The 9,598-nt window shown below is 44.0% G+C and overlaps 2 long non-coding RNA genes across 2 annotated transcripts; both read right to left on the bottom strand.

Annotated features, from left to right (window-relative positions):
* Positions 1–798: 798 nt before the first annotated feature.
* LOC120813817 (uncharacterized) lies at positions 799–2,187 on the bottom strand. The gene is made up of 3 exons (XR_013468255.1): positions 1,730–2,187; positions 1,279–1,386; positions 799–1,154 (listed from the first exon to the last, which is right to left on the bottom strand). It is a non-coding gene; the product is annotated as an uncharacterized LOC120813817 (long non-coding RNA).
* Positions 2,188–3,949: 1,762 nt separating this feature from the next.
* LOC120813820 (uncharacterized) lies at positions 3,950–5,093 on the bottom strand. Its single transcript, XR_013468254.1, has 3 exons — positions 4,883–5,093; positions 4,430–4,537; positions 3,950–4,305 (listed from the first exon to the last, which is right to left on the bottom strand). It is a non-coding gene; the product is annotated as an uncharacterized LOC120813820 (long non-coding RNA).
* Positions 5,094–9,598: the final 4,505 nt, after the last annotated feature.

The raw sequence follows: 9,598 nt of genomic DNA, 5'->3' as shown, positions 1-9,598 counted from the left end.
AGACTAAAGACACACCTCTCCAGACTCTACCTCCACTAACACACTAACTGTAGCACTTACATTGCACTTATAATGGTTCTTATCTATAGCAAGTTGTAAATTGGCTTATTTGAGTCAATTGAACTCTCTTGTTTCTTGTTCTTCTGAGTTTGTGTCCTTATGGTTGAAATGCACTTATTGTAAGTCGCTTTGGATAAAAGCGTCAGCTAAATGACATGTAATGTAATAATGTAATGTAATATTTAGACCGTTTTTTGGTATTTTTGACTTCCTTCCATATTTGGATTTTCTTTTAAAATAGAAATGTGTTCCAATATATTTTGACTTTTTTTTCAAATAAATTTTTGACCCAATATTTATTGACTTTGTTTTCATGACATGTTTGGACGTAACATTTTTCGATTCCTCTTTTTACATCGTACTTTTTGAACATCCAACCCGACAGCAAACAGCTCTTCTCTTCTCGGCTCATCTACAAAACTCTGCTTTAAGTTCTTCCGCATCTTTTCTCTTCAAACCTTTCCAGATATCCCAGTCTACATGTCTCTTGATATTAATTTAAAAAAAATGACCGGTTTGGTTTTAACGTCAGTAGAGTTCACAGAAAGAACACGTCCATTCAGGTCCTACAGGAGGAATGAATGAGGTCCTGTAGTCGCTGTCCGTGGTATTGAACTCGACCCGGTCGGACCCCCGCTGAGCCGCGTGTGTCGGACTCGAAATCTACGGATCATCTAGTGCTTTATTCTACAGCGTGAACATCGACCCCTCATTGCCCAACAAAGTGACACCAGGAGCTTGAATGCTGAAGCGTTTATTGGAGCTCGTGTTGGCGGGTTATAGAAACACAGAGCAGCTTTACAGAGAGAAGGAACACATCAGCAGATGATGATCACTTCGTCCTGCACATTTTTCAACTGCAAATATACTTGAAAATCTCTCCAATTATTTCAAGGTTTCTCTGGTTCAGGTCCACGGCTCGGTCGACCTGCGGGGCTAACCGCGTATGTTCATTGGAGCGGGAGCCGCAGCTTCTGGCTGCGCATCGAAGAGAGCTCGGGAAGCCCGCATGTTCAGTGGAGCGGGAGCCACCGGAACCGCAACATCTGGTTGCGCATCGAAGAGAGCTCGCTCTTCACGCAGCGGCAGATTGCCTGAGAGAGAGAACAGCGTCATCAGAGCACGTGCTACATGTATGACGTGTGTCATGTATGTGAGGAACAGCACGTTGCGTGTGTTTCAGGGTTCACTACTTCTTCACACTAGGGTTGTACTCACCGAGGTTCAGTGACGTCACGGCGTTGATGAAGAGCACCGAGAGCAGGACAGCGGTTAGCACAGCTGGACGCATGATTCCGGATTAATGAAACTTCTACAAATAATAAACTAAAAACAAGGCAAATATAAAAAATAGCACAATGACAACAAGAAGAGTACCAACATTTACCAACTATGTACACTATAAATAGAAGTAAATATGAACGTGACCAAACTCTGGGGATGTTGAAGCAACATGGTGGTTCTGTGGGGAGTAAAGAACCACCATGTTGCTTCAACACTTTAACAAACCCGTTAAGCTCCAAAGCCCTAAAATAACAAAATCAACGTGTTTTCATGGTTTTGTTGAGCACAAACTCCATTAAAACGAGGACAGAAGTCCCTCAAACGTCCCTGTGACGGATTCAGCATTTGATGAATCGTCCTGAAACAGAGAGAAGCTGCTACTCACCACGGTTCCTCCTGTAGTCTGATGGCCAGGTGGATCTTCTCCTCCCTCTTATTCTCTAAGCTCACAGCCTGTGGACGTGTCTCCAAAAGGATCATTTCTGATTAATCATCAGAGCAAACAGTGAGGGACAGTTTCCACGTCTCTGAGAGCGAGACGGTTGGAGGTGTGTGAGAAGAATCAACACTAACGTTTTACTTGGGATGCTTCACGAGGACGCTCAGAGGCTGCAGGCAGGTTACCTTCATGAGAGCGTTTGCTTTGGCATCAATAAAGAGCCCAAAGTGGAAGGGCGGGGACGACAAACATCAGTGGACAGACTCGATGTCCCTAAGTTGAGTTCATGATGCCCAACGCCCCCCTGAGGCCTCACACCGTGGACCCTGATCCCTCAGGGACACGAGGCCTCCTGGTGAGAGTCTGCGGGGACTCGTACAGGGACACGTCACCATGGCAACGGCAAATAACACGTGAAATCCAGGGTCATTTATACTTTTTACTCCCCGATTTGAACGTCTTCCAGGCTGTTTCTTCACAAGATGAGGTTGTTTAAATGTTTTCACAGGTTTTCTTTAATGACTAAAACATTTGATGAATAAATGAGTAACTACCGATGGAGCGCCTGCAATGTGTCGAAAGGAAAAATGCTTGGTTGGACTAACGAAGGAGAACATTTTAAAAAGTCACTGGCACACATGATGACCTCTCATTGTCCATCAAGAAGCACCGTGTGGAAAGGTGATGATGTAATGACCACGGCCCACCTCAGCTGGCCAGCTGTTTCTACAGGAGATGGATGCAGAGCGTGCAGCCCTACAGAAGGAAGGGGGCGGGACCAGAGGCCCCGAACCTTTGATCCAACCTTTGGGCTTCTGCCACGTTGTGTGACGTAAGCGAGCATCTCGCACCTGAATCAGAGGCAGCAGGGACGCAAAAACGTCCCCACGGAGATGTCCAACAAGATCACAGCATTCAAGCCTAAAAGTGACCTATGGAAGTCCTAACTGGATCAGAACCATCTCGCCCACTTTCCTGGTTGTCAAAGCATCAAAACCTGAAGCCAGACCTAAACTTTAATCTACAAGAGTTCATAGCGGGTCACCGCAGGGCTGCAGGCTAACGGCATTAGCATAAACTCTACTACTCTCTGGTGGAGCACTGTAGCCGGAGAGCTAAATGCTAACATGTTAGCTTGGCATTAAATAGACTGTTTGGGTGTGAGTTGTTAATCCAGAGTAGTTATTTTAATCCCAGATGAGCACCGACCACTAAATTTAAAACAAGCACATCCTAAAAGACTAAAAGTGAATCAAGACACGAAGAGGTAACATGTATTTTTATTAATAAAGTAACTTTATCAGATTCCATTGACTTTATTATGATGCGTTCAAGCTCTACTCTGTACAAATGAGTGCTGAGTGAAGGTAAGATCATAACAGTCATCGAGCTTTTATTTGAATTTGAAAGGAAAAACTTGAATAACTCCAGAGGATTGAAGTTACAGAAAAAAGGAAATAATTCTCATTATATAATTATTATCAATAAAACTAGAAATGGAAGATAATGTCTTTCATCAAAGCAAGGGATTTAGACTTTTTTCTATGACATTTTAGACATATTTTGACTTTTCTTAAAGAATGTTTCATATATTTAGACTGTTTTTTTGTATTTTTGACTTACTCACATATTTGGATTTTCTTTTAAAATAGAAATATGTCCCAATATATTTGGACTTTTTTGTCAAATTATTTTTTGACGCAATATTTATTGACTTTGTTTTCATGACATGTTTTGACGTAACATTTTTCGATTCCTCTTTTGACATCGTACTTTTTGAACATCCAACCCGACAGCAAACAGCTCTTCTCTTCTCGGCTCATCTACAAAACTCTGCTTTAAGTTCTTCCGCATCTTTTCTCTTCAAACCTTTCCAGAAATCCCAGTCTACATGTCTCTTGATATTAATACATTTAAAAAAATGACCGGTTTGGTTTTAATCTTAGTAGAGTTCACAGAAGAACACGTCAGGTTCCATCAAAGCCATTCAGGTCCTACAGGAGGAATGAATGAGGTCCCGTAGTCGCTGTCCGTGGTGCTGAACTCGACCCGGTGGGACCCCCGCTGAGCCGCGTGTGTCGGGCTCGAAATCTACGGATCATCTAGTGCTTTAATCTACAGCGTGAACATCGACCCCTCATTGCCCAACAAAGTGACACCAGGAGCTTGAATGCTGAAGCGTTTATTGGAGCTCGTGTTGGCGGGTTATAGAAACACAGAGCAGCTTTACAGAGAGAAGGAACACATCAGCAGATGATGATCACTTCGTCCTGCACATTTTTCAACTGCAAATATACTTGAAAATCTCTCCAATTATTTCAAGGTTTCTCTGGTTCAGGTCCACGGCTCGGTCGACCTGCGGGGCTAACCGCGTATGTTCATTGGAGCGGGAGCCGCAGCTTCTGGCTGCGCATCGAAGAGAGCTCGGGAAGCCCGCATGTTCAGTGGAGCGGGAGCCACCGGAACCGCAACATCTGGTTGCGCATCGAAGAGAGCTCGCTCTTCACGCAGCGGCAGATTGCCTGAGAGAGAGAACAGCGTCATCAGAGCACGTGCTACATGTATGACGTGTGTCATGTGTGTGAGGAACAGCACGTTGCGTGTGTTTCAGGGTTCACTACTTCTTCACACTAGGGTTGTACTCACCGAGGTTCAGTGACGTCACGGCGTTGATGAAGAGCACCGAGAGCAGGACAGCGGTTAGCACAGCTGGACGCATGATTCCGGATTAATGAAACTTCTACAAATAATAAACTAAAAACAAGGCAAATATAAAAAATAGCACAATGACAACAAGAAGAGTACCAACATTTACCAACTATGTACACTATAAATAGAAGTAAATATGAACGTGACCAAACTCTGGGGATGTTGAAGCAACATGGTGGTTCTGTGGGGAGTAAAGAACCACCATGTTGCTTCAACACTTTAACAAACCCGTTAAGCTCCAAAGCCCTAAAATAACAAAATCAACGTCTGTTTTCATGGTTTTGTTGAGCACAAACTCCATTAAAACGAGGACAGAAGTCCCTCAAACGTCCCCGTGACGGATTCAGCATTTGATGAATCGTCCTGAAACAGAGAGAAGCTGCTACTCACCACGGTTCCTCCTGTAGTCTGATGGCCAGGTGGATCTTCTCCTCCCTCTTATTCTCTAAGCTCACAGCCTGTGGACGTGTCTCCAAAAGGATAATTTCTGATTAATCATCAGAGCAAACAGTGGGGGACAGTTCCCACGTCTCTGAGAGCGAGACGGTTGGAGGTGTGTGAGAAGAATCAACACTAACGTTTTACTTGGATGCTTCACGAGGACGCTCAGAGGCTGCAGGCAGGTTACCTTCATGAGAACTTTTGCTTTGGCATCAATAAAGAGCCAAAGGTGGAAGGGCGGGGACGACAAACATCAGTGCCATCGCACCAGGCTGTGATTGGTCCGCTAACTACGTCCTTTACGGAGTCTCACATTTTCGTTTTCATAGCCCGATACCGCCATGATTAAAACGAAGAATGTTTACGAGAGAACGGATCAGACTGAAGAACTTTTGTCGGAAGAAATGCTTAAATATGACCACTTCTACAAGCCGTCATTGGCGGGTTGTAGAAGCGGGTTGGGTTCATGGAGGCTGATCGCTGCAAACGTCGGTTTGCCTGTCGAGAGGTGAACAAAGTTGTGGAGGAAAATACGGTACAAATGTGTCCGCCATGAAAAGCAGCAGTGGCGATGCACGGGGCAATTTAAATGTTTTCACAGGTTTTCTTTAATCACTAGATAAAAGCTTGGGAAGCCCGCAGGTTCACTGGAGCGGGCCTTCTGGAATTCGGCCCCTGAGTGGGGGGGGGGTTATGTCACGGATTGGGTTCATGTCCTGTTTTATTTTGTAGTTTCTTGCCTCTTGTCTCCCTGGGTAACGTCACTTCCTGCCTTGTCCTGTCATCCCCTGTGATTGTCTGTCGTGTCATGATTGTTTCCACCTGTGTCCAATCGCCTACCTAGTGTATTTAAGCCATGCGTTTCACTTGTTGCGTCATTGTGGAACGTCTGGAAGTCCATTTCAGAGTGTTCCTGGTTCCTATCTGTGTTTTTGCCCCTTTCCACTTTTTTGCTTTTGGAATTTTTGACTATTAAAGTCTTTTTGTTTTGAAACTCGATGAGCACATCCTAAAAGTGAATCAAGACACAAAGAGGTAACAAGTATTTTTGTAACTAAAGATCATAACAGTCATGGAGTGTTTATTTTAATCTGAATTTGAAGTGAAAAACTTGAATAAATCCAGAGGTTTGAAGTTACGGATAAAAGGAATTAATTCTCATTATATAATTATTATCATTAAAACTAGAAATGGAAGGAAATGTCTTTCATCAAAGCAAGGGATTTAGACGTTTTTCTATGACATTTTAGACATATTTTAACTTTTCTTAAAGAATGTTTCATATATTACATTCTGCCCCCCATTCCATCACATCTTCTTCTTCCTGACCATCGTCCTTTTCTCACCTGTCTCATCAACAATGCTCTGTTATCTGGCTGTTTTCCCAATTCTCTGAAGGAGGCAAGAGTTAACCCTCTCCTGAAGAAACCTACCCTCAACCCTTCTGAAGAAAACAACTACAGACCGTTCTCTCTTCTTCCCTTTTTGTCCAAAACTCTTGAACGTGCTGTCTTTAACCAACTCTTCTCCTATCTCACCATAACAACCTCCTTGACCCCCACCAGTCAGGCTTTAAGGCCGTTCCACAGAGACTGCTCTCCTTGCTGTCTCAGAGAAACTCCACACTGCTAGAGTCGCCTCTCTCTCCTCTGTCCGGCTCTGCTCTCTCGCTTCTCTCGTCCTACCTCGGCGGCCGCACCTACAGGGTAACCTGGAGAGGATCTGTGTCGGAACCTTGTCCTCTTACTACTGGAGTTCCTCAGGGTTCCGTCCTGGGTCCCCTCCTCTTCTCGCTCTACACCAACTCTCTCGCCGCTGTCATTCGCTCACATGGCTTCTCCTACCACAGCTATGCAGATGACACCCAACTAATTCTCTCCTTCCCTCACTCGGATCTCTGCCTGTCTGACTGACATCTCTCAGTGGATCCGCCCACCATCTAAAAATCACCCCGACAAGACTGAACCACTTCTCTTTCCGGGAAAATATTCTCCGACCCAGGACCTGACAGTCAACTTTGGCAACTTTGTGCTAACGGCCACTTTGACCGCTAGGAACCTTATGGTGTCCTTATGGTTGAAATGCACTTATTGTAAGTCGCTTTGGATAAAAGCCTCAGCTAAATGACATGTAATGTAATAATCTAATGTAATGTAATATTTAGACCGTTTTTTTGTATTTTTGACTTCCTTCCATATTTGGATTTTCTTTTAAAATAGAAATGTCCCAATATATATATATATATGTTTATTTATATTTATATATATATGTCAAATCCTTAACTCTTCCTCAACCTTCCGTAAATGAAACATATAAAAGTTGGAGGTCCTCTTGTTGTATTAAACTATAACTGTTGATAGAAGAGGAGCTCAGGTTCCATCAAAGCCATTCAGGTCCTACAGGAGGAATGAATGAGGTCCCGTAGTCGCTGTCCGTGGTGCTGAACTCGACCCGGTCGGACCCCCGCTGAGCCGCGTGTGTCGGGCTCGAAATCTACGGATCATCTAGTGATTTAATCTACAGCGTGAACATCGACCCCTCATTGCCCAACAAAGTGACACCAGGAGCGGTATTCGGTGTGTTTCAGGGTTCACTACTTCTTCACACGAGGGTTGTTTTCACCGAGGTTCAGTGACTACAAACAAGACAAACATGAAGAATAACACAAGGACAGACAGATTAAAACGGTAATGTATCAACATTTAGCAACTATGTGCACTATAAATAGCAGTAAATATGAACGTGACCAAACTCTGGGGATGTTGAAGCAACATGGTGGTTCTGTGGGGAGTAAAGAACCACCATGTTGTTTCAACACTTTAACAAACCCGTTAAAATAAAACAAATCAGTTTTAATGGTCTTGTTGAGCGCAAACTCCATTTGTGTGTTTTTGTTTGGTATAGCTGCTTACTGTTACTGTTCAGAAATGGAACAGGTAATACTTTTATTGTCTGGTATCTAGTTTATATTACTGTGAAACCATCACCTAATAAACAACACGTTTATTTATCTCTTGAATGTTCAAAGTAACTGACCCAAACTGAGTGCCCTGCTTCACTGTAACATGATCAGTTTTCCATTATTATAAATATTATTATCAGCTTTATTATTAACAGTAATAATTAAGGTCTGAGGTGTGAAAAAAGAAAAAAAAAACTAGAAAAAGAAGCCAGAGAACACAAAGAGAATAATAAACATCAAGGGACAGAAGGGAGGGGGCTAAAAGGTACAGAGACAAACGCAAACACACACACACACACACACACACACACACACCTCACATCGTCATTAGTCTTCATTAGAGTCTTTATGAGGAAAATTAGAAAGGGAGTTTCCTCCCAAACTGAGCCCTGGGGTCCAGCCTCCTGGTGTGTGTGTGTGTGTGTGTGTGTGTGTGTGTGTGTGTGTGTGTGTGTGTGTGTGTGTGTGTGTGCCTTTGCCTACTGAACTCTAACTCATCTGTGAAGACGAATAAAGCAAATGGAATGAGTACAAAAACATACAAACACACATGTGTACCTTTATCTCTATCACACACACACACACACACACACACACACACACACACACAGTCAACACTTGTCATTGGTCGCATCAGTCGTTTATTGTTGCCGGAGCGAAGGATTTGTTTTTGTTCTTCCTGTCATTCGCTCATTTGACTTGATGGATGGTGGGTGGTGAGGCAAAACATCTGCCCCCCCCCATCACACCCCCCCCCCACCCCATCCCAAACACACACACACACACACACACACACACACACACACACACACACACACACACCGGGGTTTGTTCAAATAAAGTATATAACACAAACATGGATGTAAATAAAGTTCAGCATTCTGGAGATGAAACAAAATAAATAAAATCTGCAGCTATCGTTCTCTTAAAGAGGAAGCACAGACACACACACACACACACACACACACAGACACACACTGCCATGGTTGACCTCCCATGTGGCCCTCGGTGTAAACAACAGTTTATCTCCATAACGGGCCGACGGACAGCAGTGACCCGGAGGTTGAAACGCCGTTGAGCAAGGCAGCCTCTGCAGCCTCGGGGCCGCGTGTTCCTGAGGGACCTCAGCCCGAGGAGGCCGCTCTGTGTGCGCGCCTCACAACAACGGCCCGCAGATAAGGACTCGCTCGTGTGCTGCTCTGCCCCCTAGTGGCCAGAAAACAGCCACCAATCATTTAACAAATAACTAAAACAAATAACATCCTCTTCAGTTTAAAATGAATGTTGTTGTTGCTCCTGTTATTAAGAGATACATCTGATTTATTAATTAACAGATTAGTCGTTAACGAAGCTTCAAAGTCGTCTTCATATAATCTGAGAATCTCTCTGTGAAGAGAAGGAAGCCGACATCATCGACCGCAATGTGTCCCTGCAACTATTTATGTCAGTCTGAGGGTGGGAAAATATGTGTGTGTGTGTGTGTGTGTGTGTGTGTGTGTGTGTAGCGCATAGGGTCTCATGGGAGTAAAAAGGGACACACACACACACACACACACACACACACACACCAGCGTGTTGAATAAACTGGACTCTTCTTGAGACCAAATTAGAAGCTTTTTTTTGTGTTTTTCCCAAAAAGACCAGGAGGAGGTTGGCAGGCGGGATGAGCACTTGACGAGTGATGTGAGGAGGGGGGTCGTGGG

Source organism: Gasterosteus aculeatus, chromosome 7 (genome assembly GCF_964276395.1).
Source record: "Gasterosteus aculeatus chromosome 7, fGasAcu3.hap1.1, whole genome shotgun sequence".
NCBI lineage: Eukaryota > Metazoa > Chordata > Actinopteri > Perciformes > Gasterosteidae > Gasterosteus > Gasterosteus aculeatus.
Note: the sequence above shows the minus strand (reverse complement) of the source record. Positions and strands in the feature narration are given on the sequence as shown.